Source organism: Homarus americanus, unplaced genomic scaffold (genome assembly GCF_018991925.1).
Source record: "Homarus americanus isolate GMGI-L3 unplaced genomic scaffold, GMGI_Hamer_2.0 scaffold52512, whole genome shotgun sequence".
In the NCBI taxonomy this organism is placed as follows: domain Eukaryota; kingdom Metazoa; phylum Arthropoda; class Malacostraca; order Decapoda; family Nephropidae; genus Homarus; species Homarus americanus.
Window position 1 is genome coordinate 17,302,484 of NW_024735442.1, and position 17,605 is coordinate 17,320,088.

The window sequence follows — 17,605 nt, forward strand, 5'->3', positions numbered from 1 at the left end:
CCTACCTAACCTAACGTGGCTTATTCTAACCATGTTTGCAAGTGATTGAATTCAGTAGTCTAAATCACCAACCCTGACCAGTCAGACAAAATTAGCAGAGAAGGAAAGGTCCTTGACTGGACAAATAACTGCTCATACTACAAACGGGCAAGAGGCGACCTAATTGAGGTGTATAAGCATCTCAAGGGGCACTACTCAGTCGGGTGTTCTTAACTGGAGCTGACAGACGCTCGCCTCACAATGGGTCACAGCTCAAGGCTGAAGAAGTCGCAGATCCAGAAAACTGCGAGGGCAAATTTTTTCGGAGTGAGAGTTGTTAACTCTTGGAACAATCTGCCAGAAAGTGTTGTGACGGCACCGAGTGTGAGCTCTTTCAAGATAAGACTTGGCCAACACTGGAGCAGGTTAAGGTACATTCAGGAGCCGGTGTATGCCCAGTACTTGCCAACAGTGCGTAACAGAGACGTGACCGATCGCCCAAGTGGCTAAAGAGCCGATCAGTGGTGAAGAAGATAAAAGTAATGCAAAAGTAAAAGTAATGTATATTTACTTTACTTTATTGTCTTTGTCAATGATTGGCTCATTAGCCGCTTAGGCAGTCAGTCACGTCTGTTATGCATTGTTGACAAGTACTCGGCCTGGCTCCAGAACGCACCTAAACCTGCACAGTACAGTAGACAATGCAAATAAATAAAAATACTTCCTTTTACGGCAAAGGTGTAGATAACGGCTACCACCAGAAGGAATTGTCCGAATTAGTTGACTTTTTTTCTACACACTAATATCATGATATTAAACACAAAAATAGAAACGAACCATACCTAACATACCCATAGGTTGGGTATGTTAGGTATGGTTCTATTAGGTTCTTTGCATTATCGTGTTAATTTATGCGTTAAACAACTTACCTTAATATTGAGGTTGAAATACATCAGCAATGGCGAGGAGGAATTTGTGGTAGCGTTCACTATCATTTATTGGAAACGTCTCTCGAAGTGGGATTCAGCGACGTAAACAAAAAATGGCACCGGTAGGAGAATTGTGAAGCGGGAGTAAATAAAAATATATATATACTTAAAATCATAATAGAAAGTTGTCGTTTATTTTAATATACTTAAAATCATCAAAACAATAAATACAGCAAAAAAATAAAAAAACAACAAACAACTTCTGGTGGTAGCCATTATCTACACCTTTACCCGTTTTGCTTCCATGTTTTCCCTCCACTTGCCCTCTCAAGCCCTGCCCACTTCATTGAGGAATTTCTTGATTGAAAGTAGGGTATTTTTGCATTTACACACCACACATCCCTACCATTAATCTATTATCATATTCTAATAAGACGTCTAATTATAAGATAATTTTCATCTATTACACTACCAGCGGAAATGTACAATAACGAAGATAGCATATCCAAAATTGTATCTATTTTCTTCCATTAATCTTCCTCCATTATCACCTGCCTCACCTGCAATGGGTGTCACATAAATTATATGGAGCTGATTGTAAGTTTTTGGGAAAAAAACGAAGAAACTTTAGCATTTTTTCAATTGCATGGTGTTCTTCCAACCTCAGTAAAGTGTACTAAGAGCAAGACTGAATGTAAATATCGCAAAGACCAAGATGAACAAGATCCAGGCCAATAAGGTAAGAAATAAGTGATTCCATCATATGGTGAGAGTCGGTTAGGTTAGGTTAGGTTAGGTTAGGTTAGGTTTGGTTTGGTTTTTGTTTTAATAGTGTTTTTTGGTGTATTTTGCCATGATTTTTTTTCGGAAAACGTCCAACGAAAAAAAAAAAGATAAAAAAGGCTAATTTCCGCCAGAAATGAAGGTCATATTCGGTCTAAACACACACAAATACACTAGAAAAATATATATTTTACTTTCTAACAGAGTGTGGTGTGACAGTGCAAATTTACCGAAAGTAGTACTGTAGTTAGTGTGAGACTCATTCGGTTTTATATACAATTTGTATTTAGAAACATTTAATTTAGTTACAAAAGCTATTTTCTAAAGTTTTACTATAACAAGAATTTATAGTAGCGAGTCGCGACCCTTTCCTTAACCATTACAACCTCCTGATACACAGTGTAACACCATGGTCACCCAACAGTGAAACTTGAACAAACAAACTAAAAATACATAAGCTGAATATTACACTTATTTACTTATTATATCAAGCGAAAATACATTACATCAATAACAATAAATTGGCATGGAAACTGTACAACATACTTACATGACTGATATTTTTATTTGATAGCTGAATCAGTTATGAGTCTCCTTACAGGTCCTCCTCCTCCGTGGGTGTAGTTGTAGTAAAGGAATCCTGCTATGTTCAGTACATTGGTTCAGTACATTGGTTCAGTAATTACATAGCAGAACACCCGTGACACTCCTCAGTATCGAGCTCGTCTTGCATCACCGAGGGTCGGGTCTTAACTCTCAAGTCAAGTCCACTAACGTAAATATCCTCAAATCTCAGTAAAGAAACTTCATTTTTCTCATAATGTATAATTCTTATATTACTTAAATTTGTTCTTATCCACACACAAAAATGTACATAAATTTACTTGGATGTGGGAGATATTGCATACCGGTATTTAATTTCATAATAAACTACCCGTAACCCCTGACCCCGCTACCAACACTTGCTGTAAATCAATAGATATTTATTCCGTAAAATCGTCATGTATATTAACATTGGTTCAGCAAGTACTGTAGAAAGTGTAGATATACAAGGTACATATTCACAAAAGGTATCGCTATACAGTAAGGAGGTGGTTCTAGGTAACATGGGGTTATCGCTTTAAACCAACATTAAACATTTGTGCTCGCTACAGATAAATAAGATTCTAAAGGTCAATATGTACACAGCTAACTATACAGAGGTCATCTAACACAACATAGATGGTCTTTAAAAGCAGCGAACACAATACAAAGATGGTGGTTATAAGCAGCTAACACCAAAGTTTAAGATAAATAACTTTGGGTAATACAATGCAGAGGTGGTCGTTATATGCAGCTAACACAATAAAGAGATAATCGTTATTAAGCAGCTAACACATTACAGAGGTGGTCATATAAGCCCTGCCCACTTCATCAAGGAATTTCTTGATTGAAAGTAGTATTGTAGTTAGTGTGAGATTCATCCGTTATTATTATTATTATTATTATTATTATTATTATTATTATTATTATTATTATTATTATTATTATTATTATTATTATTATTATTATTATTACATTTTCGACCCCAGGCCCCGATGTGGGTCAGTGACCTGCGCCCGGGTGGGCTAATCCCTGTAAAAAAAGGTAAAAAAAAACGCAGGGGTGGTCATATAAGCAGCTAGCACAATACAGAGGTGGTCATATAAGTAGCTAGCATTATAACGTGGTTGTACTATATGCAGTTAACAATATATAAAGTATATAATTTATAAAACTAATAAATTAATTAACTGTTACCCATAAATTATTCTTAAACTAACTAACATATGCAGAACTTTATTATTAATGACACGCGAGCTTAACTTTTGCCCACTTTGCTTTTATTGCAGCCTTTAAGTTTGTGTCCAGATTTTATAGAATGCAACAGAGAGTTTTATCTCTCAAAACTTTTAATTGTCGTTGAATTTGTGCAATAACTGACCTTGTTTACGCGCTTAACAGGGACGCACCCAGAAATTGAGTAGGGGGAGGGGGGGGTCCAAATTACTGAGAAGTCTGGCGAGCGCAGCGAGCCCTTTCAACTGGGGGGTCCGGGGAGGGGGGGGGCGCTGTAAGCCCCCCGGACAAATTTTTGAAATCTGACCAATATTTGACGCCATTTGGACTGAATCTTAGGAAATAATCTGAGGTTGAAGATGGTATAATTTAGGTGCATTCAGGTGCATGGGAATGGCAGAGGTGGTGGAAGTTACCGTGGCGTGGAGTGAGGTCAGGTAAACTGACCCAACCTTCGTGTTACTAAGGTGTCGCCAGGTCAGGTATGGGTTGGCCGCACCATGCAGTACCTGGAGGGGGGGGGGGTTTCCGGGCACCCAGGAAACCCCCCTGGGTGCGCCACTGCTTAAAGACTTGACTTGTTGTAGCGCAGTAATAACATCATAACTACAACAACGGCATATTAGTTAACAAGACTAACTGAAGGGGAAAAGAAGGAAAGAAAGGAGAACAATAAACGCTAGGATTATATGGTATACGGGAAAGAATTGCCAACAATTACAGAAGTCAGGAAGTGAAGATACAGTCATGCTCTGTGAACACCCAGGGAAAGCCTCAGTCAATGATAACTTCCCGAGCGAGGAAAGTGTGTGTGTGTGTGTGTGTGTGTGTAGAGGTAGGACACAGAATACACGGGACAGAAAAACACTGAGGAGAGGGGTGGTGCTACTGGTGCTTCTGACATAAATGTACGTACATTCCGCCCCTGCCATTATTGTCTGTGAGGTAAAGAAATAACTACACTATTTGAATAATCGCATGGCTAACCTTTCATTAATATTATGTATGGATTAACGTTTTGGTGGTTCATAAATATGTGAATGTCATTTTCATATCACATGAAAAAAAATCGTTGCATGGAAATTTCTGGTATATAACATGAATATTATTTTGCACATTGTGAAAAAGTTTGGAGAGGAAATAAAAGGATATACTGTACAGTTTATGAGGACAACCTTAGAAGTAGTTTCACACTCCCTTCATATCGCATGTCAAGAACTATTATTCTGTGATCATGTCCCTGTATCTGCTCATAACAGTTCAACATTCACAGGTGTGGCTGGTGGCCTTCTGAAGGAAGACAACGTTGAATCATCACATCCTTCCACGGGCGCAGCAGACCCATGAAGGACAGGATGTTTTAGAAATATAGACAGTCCGAAATGAACATTGTTATTTGTGGAAACCAAAGAGAGCTTAGTTGTGTTCTGGAGTGTTAATGCAGGGTCATGAACTTCCCGTAACTTTGGCATAAAGTAGTTCCTGGCATAATAGTCCATAATACTGTATTATATGACCCAGTTACTCGCAGTATCTTTTGCTTCTCTATAGATACATTAAGGAAGAGAAATAATAATTTAATTGGGAAAACCAACTGTTAATGTTTAACATAATAACTCCGTCTCTTTAAGGAGAAAATTTATCCTTAAAGAGACTGAGTTTAACACATTATTTAATAATGTGTTAAACGTAAAATTTCGACTTCTGAGTAAATATTTGTAATAGCAACGTTTCGAATTGCAATCTGCCAAATTTGGGTATTTTTTTCCGAAACCTGACTTCAACGATGATAAACCCCGGCTGACAATATAACACAAAAATAATCATATTTTTTAATCTATAAAAAGTGAATTGTCATTCAGTATGGAACACCTTCAGGACTCCCCCCCCCCCCTCGATTTTCTTTTCATCACCTCACGGTTGTTAGTTCTTCACAGTATCCGAGGCAGCGTGTGTTCCACTCCTCAGGTGTGTGGTAGATAAACAAAAAGCAGAAAAACTGAAGAGCAAGTCATTTTTATGCATACTTTCACAGAATTGGAACCTGAGTTACATTTCCGGGTAAATTTGCTCGATGTTCGCCCACACACGTCAATTCTTTAGAGCGGAAAAAAAGTTCGAGTTTACACAGGAAATTGTGGGACTGAAGTCAAGGCGTCATTTACAGGGAAACAGAACAATCCTACATTTCAACAAGGTCAAAGAAATTTTCTTTCATAGTTTGATTCACAGGGAAATTTTACAAGATAGTCACTAGGTGAATATGTGGAAATACTGTCTACGGCATAACATGATCCTGGGTTAACCAACAGCTTTAACGTGCTTTTTCATTAAGATTTGTCGATCGATCGTCTACTTTTAACCCGAGGAGTCTGGCTGCCTCCTGCTTGATGTACAGTACAGCAAGGCCCATCATCCCCCTTTTGCGAGGCGGATTTTTGGGGGTAATTGTACAACACACATACTGTATTGTGTCATAAACGGCGAACCTATAAAGCTGGGGTTTGGGGAGGGGGCCACTATAAGCGCCTGCCAGAATTTTTTTTTTAACTTTTACAAATTTCATGGATATTTTGAGGCCACGTGCACTGGGTATTAAAACAAATGGTTTCGAAACGATATTTATGTTTTCAAGTCAGGGCATACCGTTTACACAGACCATCCGTGGCTCTTTTGGTGAGATTTAACTTAAATTTTTTTTAAAGAGACAAGGGAGCTTCGTTTTATCACTTCGAGACCCCCCCATGGTGACGGACTTGTCCAAAGGTTCCATTAAAAACACCCAGTGCAACACATCTGGGATTTCCACTCCCCTGAAACTCATCCCGGACATACAACTACTTCCTCAAACTATGTGATCACTGAGTGTCCACCTTCATCCTGCTTCATTCCCATCACCCCCCCCCAAGTGACGTGACGCGACATTACTCACAGCACTCCACTGTACACCTGCTGCAGATATGACTCACGATATTCGAAAAAAAAACATGTTGAAGATCTTATGAATGGCTACACCACTGTACGTGTAATCAGCCTTCCCACCATACCACAAACCACACTGATGTATATTAATTCTTATATTCAGTATTGGAAATGTGAACTCTGCTCAAAAGAGCGCTTTTTGCCCCAGGAACTATCTCAGGCTAATAAGTACAAGTAGCGGTAATTTTCCATAAGTTATCTACACTTAAAACTTTCAATAAATTAGTAATATTAAGGAAACTGATTAATTACTTGGTACCAAATTTGCGATTTATTCATTTACTCCAGAAAGAAACCGATAAGCTTTGTCAATATTTCTTATTTTACATTCTGATATATACAAATGCCTTCGTCTTATAACTGCAGGTGTTAACATTAATGAAATATAGCTGTTCGGTAGCTATAAAAAGCCTTCTATACAGTATCTCAGACGCTATCCCCTCGACAAACTTGAGTAAAACGGTGAGTGTTACTGTATCCACTCCCAGTGTTAGCGTGTATCTCTCAATTTATGTCCTGGGTTCAAACCTTGGCCCGGAATAGCTGTGAGAAGGGTGTTATATCCAGTTTGGCTTCAACAATAACCTCAAGTTTTCTCCTACACTAACACAGGACAATACAGGTCACAACAAAGTAACAATGAACAGACCAACGCAAGAACAGTGACCAAGGAGATAAGTGATGAAATGATAAAAAATAAGACATCTTTATCTTCGGTCCTGTGAATGTAAATTTATGGTCTGGAGATTATTTTAATGTTTGTATAATACTTTCCTAGAAGAAAAAATGTATATACGTTATACATCTACCTCTTTATGCTCGTGAGTCATAAATACCACACAACGGACGAAGGATTTTGACAATCTATGCCGTGACAACAGGAGTCGCAGTGTTCATTTTAAAATTAATCGACCCTCCCCAGAAAAGATAATTTTCTGAGCGACTGTACATTGCGTGAGTACTGTATTAAGTGAGAACCTGAATTACTTACCGCGATAAATTGTCAAGTCCACTCATGCCCTTCGTTGGCTGATGAACACTATCACTTTGTTGGGTTACTGAGATCCTGTTTATTGGTGTGGTCTCCTCTCCATGTTCGACATTGCTGCTGAAGATTAATGCTGAAGATTAGTCCATCTATACATATTGTACCAGGGTTATTTTCATTGTAATACCTTTTATATTTTATTGTATGAAATCTATTTAGTGAGACATTTCTGGGATGCTGTTATCAGAATGCTAAATTGATTTTCCATGAAGAGTTGGGGGTGGGAGGGGGAATTGGCTTGACAAGCAAGATGTTGCGACATAAACACGACTTTACGTACACACACACATACACGTGAACAAATACATGAATGTTCTAATACAGATACAAAAGGTAACGGGTGTCGTACCATCTATGCTGGCAGTAACCCTGACAATATATATATATATATGCAAGTAAATCACTGTAGGTGCGCGTGATCCAGGTATATGCTGATAACCACAAGGAAACAAGAAAACACGAAGTTCCCAAACGCTTTCGTGTAATTCACATCTTCAGGGGTGAGTACAGACTAAGTACATTTCCTTGTGGTTATCAGCATATATATATATATTATATATATATATATATATAACTCAGCTTCGACTACTGTCCTTGAAAAAAAAATCTTGACTTGGAAGTTATTTAGATATTTGAATGATAACAGCGACGCCGATGATCATTCTTTTGTTGTGCACCTCAAGGGTCCTGTGCATTGTGAAGTGTCACTATAAGACCGGTTCTCCGTAATGATCTCCAGCAGCATCAAGACTTCTTACATCGGCAGGTGGCGGAGGTGGGCAAGGAGGCAGCATAAGAACAATGGGAAGGAGGAGAGGAGATTATCAATATACAGAGAGAAGAAAAAAGAGACGATCAGACCAGGATCAAACTGTGTAGCAGATTTCTTCTACTCCTCTTAAGGCGAGCGGAGGTGGGCGGCAGATCTATTGCAGTATTGACGAGACGTGGCACCGTCCCTTTCAAATAAAAATAATGTAATCTTACGTGTAATAAAAGCTCAGCACATGTAGTATGGTCAGCTAGTTAAAGGATGAGTCCAACCTTAACTACTCTGATTTTTCCCTAGTTTAATATGGTGTTAGGATTAAACAAAAATCTTGAGCTCTTGGGATTTTTTCGCCTTTTTATTTAAATATTTTTTTAATGGAGAAGTTTTAATCAGTATTAATTTGGTGAGATTTTATCGATATACAGAGCCGGGTAATGAGAGGTACAGTCGCCTGCACTGATACCTGGTGCGGTGCAGTGTCTCATATGTCAAATCTGTGTTTGTTAACATCGTATTAAAACTCCCGGACTAGCTCTAAGGAACCTCGCAACAGTAGCCAGACATAGGATACTAGCTAAGCATTCCACAGAGTTGCCACGTCACAAAATGCGCCAAACACTGTACCAGGTTCAAGTGAAGGCGACTGTACATCCTGCAATCTTGTTCGAACCTCAACGTGTTCTGTTGATACTTGATGCTGTCATGACCAAGACGAGTGACAATGGGTTGATCAATGATCATATATAGTACGATAAGATATGACATGTGATGAAAAACTATTACTTAAACTCAACATCTTCTTTTTAATGTAATATATTAAATTAGAATAAAGTGTCTTCAACAGGAGACAATAGTTTAAGATTATTGTATTAAAAGTCTATTATTTTTTATGATATGCAATGATACGATTTTAATTTAGGTTACAGATACTATTGGCATGTGGCTCAGAGGAGACTCAAGTTAACTTTATAAGAAAAACTATACCAAGTTTTTCTCGTCGTCACCTCGAGACTGAGAAAGTTGCCCACTCTGCACATTACCACCCACCACAGTTTATAATCCCCGAGTTTTTAAAGACTTTGACATTGAGTTTGTAACTGTTGTTTTTACTTCATTCATCTTCTTAACTTCTTTCTCGAGTATTTTTATTGATGTTTGATTTTCCCAAATGAAAGTACTGTTATTTCTAGTCATATTTTTATCTATTGTATTATAACGAGAACAGATAACACAAACCTTATTGTATATAGATCTTCAGATATTTGTTGCCTTAGAGAAAATGCTTTGTATATTCAGAACCTAAGGCATGAGTGATTGAATTTACTGAATCTAAAGAAAAAATATTAACCTAGAACAGAGGCATAATGACGGAGTTGGCATTCAATAATCTTCAACAACTAAGGTCTTTAAGAGCGTAACAAGGTCAATAATTACACTACTTCATCAACAATTAAACTTTATGAGAGCTATAACTTTGTTGTAGAGGTCAACCAGCAGTCACCACATCACGTTCGTATACTACTGGATTAGAGAGTGTGGTGGCCGAGCGGATATTGTGCTTGTCTCCTGCCCATGAGTCACTGACCCGTGTCTCGGACCACTCCCAGACTACCCCGCTGTATATGGGACCTAACTTTACAGATGGTGCAGTGAAGGCAATCAAGTACAGTGTCGGCCACTCTGCCTCCGTGTACAGAGGGCTTAGTATAAATTGTACTATATAGACCCTTATCCATAGTAAGTTAGTAGACCTATGTGACCCACTTTCACTAATATATCGAGATTAAGAAGTTACTCGTGCCTGACACCAGCATATCAAGGCATTATTACATTACCTGACACCAGGCAATTACAGCCTACTGCCTCCCAAGCAACTCCTCCTCCTCTTTCTTTTCTTTCTCTCCCTCCTCCTCTTCCATCTCCTGCTCCTTCTCCTCTTCCCTCTCCTGCTCTCTCTCCTCCTTTTCCTCCTCACTCCTCTTTCCTCTCCTGCTCCCCTCTCTCCTCCTTCTCTCTCTTCCCTTTCCCTCTGGCAATATCACCAGCAGGTCATTTACCCCTCAACGTAACTGAAGGTTATTTATGAAAACAAGAAAAATAACCTCACACGTTTTTTACCGACATTGTGGTTAGCTTGTTGTGTCTTCTGCTAGTGGTGTTGTGGTGGTGGTGGTGTTGTTATGGTGGTCGTGGTGGTGGTGGTGTTGTTATGGTGGTCGTGGTGGTGGTGTTGTTATGGTTGTAGTGTTGTTATGGTGGTGTGGTAATCGTGGTGTTGTTATTATGGTGGTTGTAGTGTTGTTCTGGTGGTGTGGTGGTCGTGGTGTTCTTATGTTGATACAACTTTCATAACTACGGTACCACATCTAATAGTGTTGTAGCTTTTGGCCTTTGCTGTTAATCTACAACTTCTGCTGTAACCACTACTCTTGGTACTGCTGATGCAGCAGCCGGACAGCGGATAATCAAGGTGACTTTGCTGTTTTTTTCTTTATTGCTCCTGCTGCGCTTATGGTAAAACTGCCCCCGGCGCTCCTACCTGCTAAAGCCTTTGTTGAATTGAATTGAATTTCAAACAGTTTATTTGTTGTCTTTAAAAACACTCGTATTACGCTTTACTATCTACCTGTGGTTCATACATTACATTCCGTCATTACTGTCGCAAATACAACACGATATAATAGAGCAGAACCGTAGCAACAACGATAACAAATGAATCTGGTACGACAGCAAGTACAGACGCGGCAATGACAACAACCAACGCTGCGGTGTATAAGGGGAAGTCAGGGCTAAACAAAGGGGACATTACAAAGGTACTCAAACTATCCAACCAGGAGCGAACTCGTAACAATGGTTTTAAATTAGACAAATTTAGATTTAGGCGTGAAATAGGTAAACACTGGTTTGGAAACAGAGTAGTGGATGAATGGAACAAGTTACCAAACATCATCATCAACTCGAATACGCTGAATAGCTTCAACCATAGGTTGGATGCTTATATGAGCAATGGGGGTTGGGTGTAAACGGGACTGCCCAGTATGGGCCAATAGGCCCGCTGCAGTTTCCTCCATTCTTATGTTCTTATGTTACCACCATCACGACAACTATACTCCTTTTACCAACATCATGGCAATAGATACCACTATTATCTAACCACTACTATTACCACAACACACTTACAACTAGTAGCCTACTATCAACGCACATCAACTACATGAACCACCAGAACGATCGCTATAACAGCCATCACCAGGTGTCCGCGGGGTTAATGGTATATTGCTTACATACCACAAGGTCCAATTTTATTCTCCCACATAAACCGGTCTTGAACTGTTCTATGCCTGTTATTCATGCTTAACGAACAATAGAAAACCAGATCATGTGCCTAGAGTCATCAGTACACGAGAATGGAAGAATGTTATTTTGTAATGTATCATAGATTCTTGAGATCATTCGCTCTAGCCTGGCGGACGACGTCGTGAATACCGTTGTTGGGTTAGTTAGATGGATTAGATTGCCCCCGAGGGGGCTAGTTTATTGGGCACCCCCTTACACCCTGTGCAAGGTGAAGCGCAGAAGCGTTTACAGCGCCCATCTGGGAAGCATGCGTAGTTCATGCTTGCCTTTATGATTCATGCATTAAGGGCGTAAAAGCCTGAAGGGTCATGGGTTTTGTCAGCAAGTTACATAAAGTGACAGAATGATGAGTGTGTGGGGGGAAAATTCCCGGTACAATTTATCTGTTTATGGCAGTGTGGCAGGTCCCTAATAATGTCAAGTGCCAGGCCACAGGGTTACACTTCAAATAATTCCTCATAGGTCAACTATTTACCTTCAGCTGCTATGAACTACTGTACCATACTAGTATTTCATGATTAAGGTACTCGGAAAATTATTTAACTCTAGTCGAGGTTCTATGTTATGTTGTGACGGCACCGAGTGTGAGCTCTTTCAAGACCAGACTTGACCAACACTGGAGCAGGTTCAGGTACATTCAGTGCATGCCCAGTACTTGCCAACAGTACGTAACAGAGACGTGACCGATCGCCCAAGCGGCAAATGAGCCGATCAGTGGTGAAGAGGATAAAAGTAAAGTAAAGTAAAAGTAGATGTATATTTACTTTACTTTAGGTGTGTGGTAGTATGTGGTAGTCTATGGTAATTATGTGGTAGCATTGGTAATGTGTGTCAGTATGTTGCAGTATTTGGTAGATGTGTGGTAGTATGTGGTATGAACGAGTGTACCCAAGACCTGCTCAATTAATTGTTCACGCCAAATAAAGTGGTATTGTGATGTGCCTTTGTCGGGGTGGTTTATACTGTAAATGTCAACAAGGTCATGACTACTAGTGTGATATGGAGTCCTTGAAGGTGAGAGGTAAACAATACATCAACCATCTACTACAACTGCTACTTTTTTTTTAACGTGGCCTCCAGCCTCCTCCAATAGCCACACCTTCGCCGCCATTTTATTACCTTAAAATTAAATAACCTAATACATAAGTAGCTACCCTGGCTGTGTTGAGTTAGTTGAGCCGCAGATCTATGAGGAATTCAGTGACTGTAGCCTCAAAGTCGATATCTGCGACTGTTGTCGGCTTTGGAGCCGATGCTCTCGTTCCCCTGAGGCAAAGCAATGCAGACTAAGCAGAGAGAAGGACAGTCGACGTCTCAACCAGGCTGTAACATAACTTCTGGGCTGCTGCTTCTGTTCAGACAACACCTCCACGAGTCTGGCGTAGAAGTGTCTTGCACTTGGTCCCAACCCGCCAGAGGTTGTGAACACCAGAGGAGTGAAGCTGTCCTGATCAACGATCTGAATTCTCTCCCTACTACTACAAATAAAATACTACTACTAATAACAACAATAATAAATTCAATGCTGTAGAGGTATGCTTTTGCTATTAACCCTTATCTATTTCTCAAGGTCACAGCGATAAACACTTCCAGATTTTCCATATATCTGAAGAACAAAACCCATACAGACTTCTAAGATCCAGGAGAACATAAGATATATTCACTCATTATAATATTTTAAGACCTGTTTATCAACTTTTCTAAGAAATGGTTTATGTAACTCGTATCAAGTGTGTGTTGTGTCTGTTATTTACTGTTTTCACTGACCTCATTGCATCATTTGCCGTAGCTGAATAGAAGATAAACAATATTTTCGTGGAAGTTTCTGTGGTTGTTATGTTATGAGGTAATGGTGGAGGCAGGTGGAGCAAACACACACACACACACCTCCTTCCTACCACCTCCCCCCTCCACCACTCTTCCTCTACTCTGTTCTTTGTCTAACTCACCTCACACCGTTCTCTCTCAGCAATTAAGAGAATTACTGCAGCACAAGCACATTACAGAGGGAACCAATATAAGTGTAGTGATTGTGTTTAACCTTCAAAATCTGTGTTGGTCGACGGTTGTGGCTTGCGGCAAGTGTTACGTAATCAGGTAGATTATATTGTGACGTTACTATGACGTCAATACTAGCTACTCGGGAATCCCAAATTGGCAGTTTCACCTGTCAACTTTGAGAAAATAACACACACAGGTACACAAGTTTTGTACTGTCTATGAGTGAGAATTATAGTTATGACGGCAGTATTGTTAACATAAACACGACCATTACTGAAAAAAATCTTTAATGGTTGTATATTAAACTCTATCCATTCCTTTTCCATGATCCTATATAAGATGTTACTTACAGTGTCGCAAAAATATATGGTAAGCGACATAACCTATTACCCATTACCTATTATGCATTCCCTATTATATGTTACCCAATGCCTATGATTTATTCCTGTTGCCTATTATTCATTTCCTATTGCTTATTATGTTACCCATTACCTATTATTCATTTCCTATTACCTATGATATATTACCCATTGCCTATCACGTATCAAGCTTTATCCATTTCTATCACTATTACCTATTTCCTATCATCTATTACCTATTACATCTTAGTGCTGGCTTTATTTGGCATATTGTTTATAATTATATATCTTAATAGTAGGTCTATTATGTTGTGTATGTCTAAATGGAGAGAGAGAGAGAGAGAGAGAGAGAGAGAGAGAGAGAGAGAGAGAGAGAGAGAGAGAGAGAGAGAGAGAGAGAGAGAGAGAGACCCATCCAATACTGTGTTAGTAAACAAAGGCAGGGAGACTGAACTGGCCCGAGCGCCGTATAAATGTCAGCTGTTCCAGAGGTCAGACCGGCTGGCTGGCTGCACGTGTTGGATTTAAGGTCCATTAAGACTCGTTTATCCTTGAGTCCCAGAATCAGCAGCCTCAGTCCACCTCATCTGGCATCAGGGTTAACCTCTTGTTACTAGTCAGGTTAATTTCTCAAGTATCATTCACCTTTCGTGTATAAAAAGAGAAATTGGTCCATAAATCGTTGTCATAGTTCAGTAGAGCTTGAAAGCTTTAGAGACGGTTTACATAATGACAACGATTACTGCTCTTTTCTCCTGCCTTGGTAATTCATCTTGTGCAAGTTTTAAATTACCTTGAAAATTCATGTCTGGTTGAATATTCTTTTTTTATTACCAAACTGTTATCTATCTCGGTTACAAATCACACGTAGCTTGAATTTTATATAGTGATAACCTGTTATCTAAGAAATGGCTCCTCTGTTGTTATCGAATAATGAAGAAAATAAAAAATAAAATGAAAGACTTGCGAATGTTATACTGTTTATATAATGGGACGAGCCAGAGCGTCCCCGTCCTGTACAAGAAGAACGCGGAAATGATACGAAGGTCTGGGTGATATTGTGGGGATATATCAAAAGCGCAACTACAGTATTTTATCGGATGTGTATGCGTCGTCAGCGGTGCACACAACGGAAAACCCTAATGGTAGGCAGGGGTAGGCAGTACGACGTAGTGACCTCCTTGACGGTACTTGTAAGGTTACGAGGGAAGGGGACCACACCGCAAACAGGAACTTCACGAGATCGCACCAAAAACGGGAGTCGGGGACCTCACGAAACAGGGAGATCTCATGAGGGGCGTGGACAGAAAAAAAAAGTAGTCCTCCTGTACCTCACGATAGACAGGGACTTCACGAAGGGGTGGACACCTTACGGGGTTGAGAACCTATTAAAGCTTAGGGCGATCACGAATACTTGGAGGTTCATGATCATATCTCTGAGCACCCATCACGATCCTCCATCACCTACCAACAATGTTTGCTCTCAAGCTGTGCCGTCTGAGTTTTCTCTAAAACAAATTACCTAAAATACTGTATGTATCATGTATAATATATACGGAAAATGTGTTAATACAAATACGCGGGCGTCAGTCACACCCCTCTAGGCAAGGGTTAAACCGCTCAGATGAAGGTTGGCGCCACAATACATTATCAGCACCCAGTGGTAAGTAGTTCGGGGTGTGCAGTGGCTTCTTGTATCTCTTTCACAGTGGTACAATAATAAAAAAAGTAATGTCTCACATACGGAGGGGGTTGTGGGCCATAAACCATACTAAGGTTAGTATTCAGGCTTCAACTCAGTTGCTCTGCGGAATTTCCGTTGAGGAAGAGAAAGTGTATTTTTATTATTTAAATGGTCACTATAATACACCTGGTGATCTTGAGGGAGTATCCTTGTGCGTGTGCTTCCTTACTTGTTAATTGCGATATCTGTAAGACGCAAATTAAAACATTTACTTGACATGTCCGTGTATAGTTTTATAGTTAACAAATCACACAATACTCAATTTACTCAATTTAACTCTCAATATGACATTTTTTAATTAAGAAAGACGTATCTCTTGATGCCAACAACAACTTCAGGTTTGGGCATCGAGAAAAATACACCCACTAAACACGACGCAGTTCTCGCTGGAATTAGTGTTGATACCGACAAATTGTTTATGTTCCCCAGGTGAGTCACTTCCTGTGAACGGCCAGCGGCGGCGCGACACTTCGTGTGTGACTTTGTCTCGTCCGCTGCAGTTTCATAGTCATGCTTCCGTATCACCTGTTGTTGCAGATAAAATCAGGAAAAAAAAGGCGAATAAAAAACGTTTGACAACGGGGGAAATATCATGTTATTGTTATGCTTCCTTTTCACCTGTTGCCCATACTTGTTTGTTTACTCATTATTAATATTTGTAATCATAATTCTTAATGCTTCCTTGTTTGATCGTGTTTGTTACCATTGCTTTCAAATTCTCCTACTTTGTCCTCACGGGAAAACTAAGCAATACACAACAAGAAGAGAAGCAGGCCCCGACCCCAGTCGACCTAGCAGAAAATGGTCCTATGTTACAATTGGGGAAATGAAAGCGATCGAGTGTAGTTTCGACCCTGATGCTTCTGTGTGTCCCGGAGGCTTTAAAGTGCTGTATCTAAACTGCTTGTCGACCTATGAGATCTAACTCCAGTGTAACTACTTAAAGGATTCTACACCCCAATTGTAACCGCCTCCCACACTCTTGACACAGCCTACCTGTCCACTTAGTGTGATCTTCTTCAATTAAATTAAACTTTATTCAACTGAACTAAATTTATGTATTGTATATCATCATTCTTATACGTAACTCTATCACTGGCGGGAGATGTTACTCACTGACACTAACACAGTATTGTACAAGCCTGTTGGTGTATGTATATCTGTACCCTATACTATATTCAATTTTTTTCAAGATTTTTCTCCGCTTTCTCCTTTTTTTCACTCAGTTATCGCTTTCTCTTTCTACCCACTTATGTCTCATGTCAAGGTAATCCAAGGTCTACTTAAATGACCAGATTGTCTCCTTTGTGGCCGGATCAAGTTGTCACTGATGTGATAATGACATAGATATCATCTCGTAAACCCTCTTATCTGACGAAGTAGTTCCCTGCAGTAAACTCTCTCATCACACACACACACACACACTTGAGCAAGATGAATTAACCCATTGAGTACGATGAGTTAACCCCTTTAACACGAAGACTTAACCCCTTGAGTTCGATGACTTAAGCCCTTTACTACAACGCCATCGTACTCAAGGGATTAAAGTGAAAACATTGTGGTAGTTCTGACGAGGCAAGAAATTATCATAACAAAGAGTGATCAAGACACTATTACACCCGCTGCATTATGAACCATTTGAGAGAAACATCCATCAGTCAGGTAAAACAATCCCTCAAAATCCTTTGGGTGGCACAGGGTCATGGGAGGAGACTGCCACGTAAGCTAGATATTACTTCCTTCATAACTTCAAAAATCACATTGACAAGAAAATCTCCCTGGATATCTCCTTCACTGGAGTAGAAAATGTGTTGTTATAATACCCTGTAATGC

General features: G+C 39.7%; 1 protein-coding gene across 5 annotated transcripts in view; it reads right to left on the reverse strand.

Moving 5' to 3' along the window:
* The window catches only part of LOC121871092 (metallophosphoesterase 1-like), a 58,468-nt gene that overhangs the window by 11,741 nt on the left and 29,122 nt on the right, over positions 1 to 17,605 (reverse strand). For 2 of the 5 annotated variants that reach the window (XM_042373233.1, XM_042373234.1), the window contains exon 3: positions 7,483 to 7,596. The exons of 1 other annotated variant lie outside the window; for it this stretch is intronic. The gene's annotated coding sequence lies outside the window, so the exon portion shown is untranslated. Of the gene's footprint in view, positions 1 to 908; positions 1,029 to 2,241; positions 2,765 to 7,482; positions 7,597 to 17,605 lie in introns of those variants that run through there. 2 more of the 5 variants (XM_042373232.1, XM_042373236.1) reach the window with 2 other exon arrangements.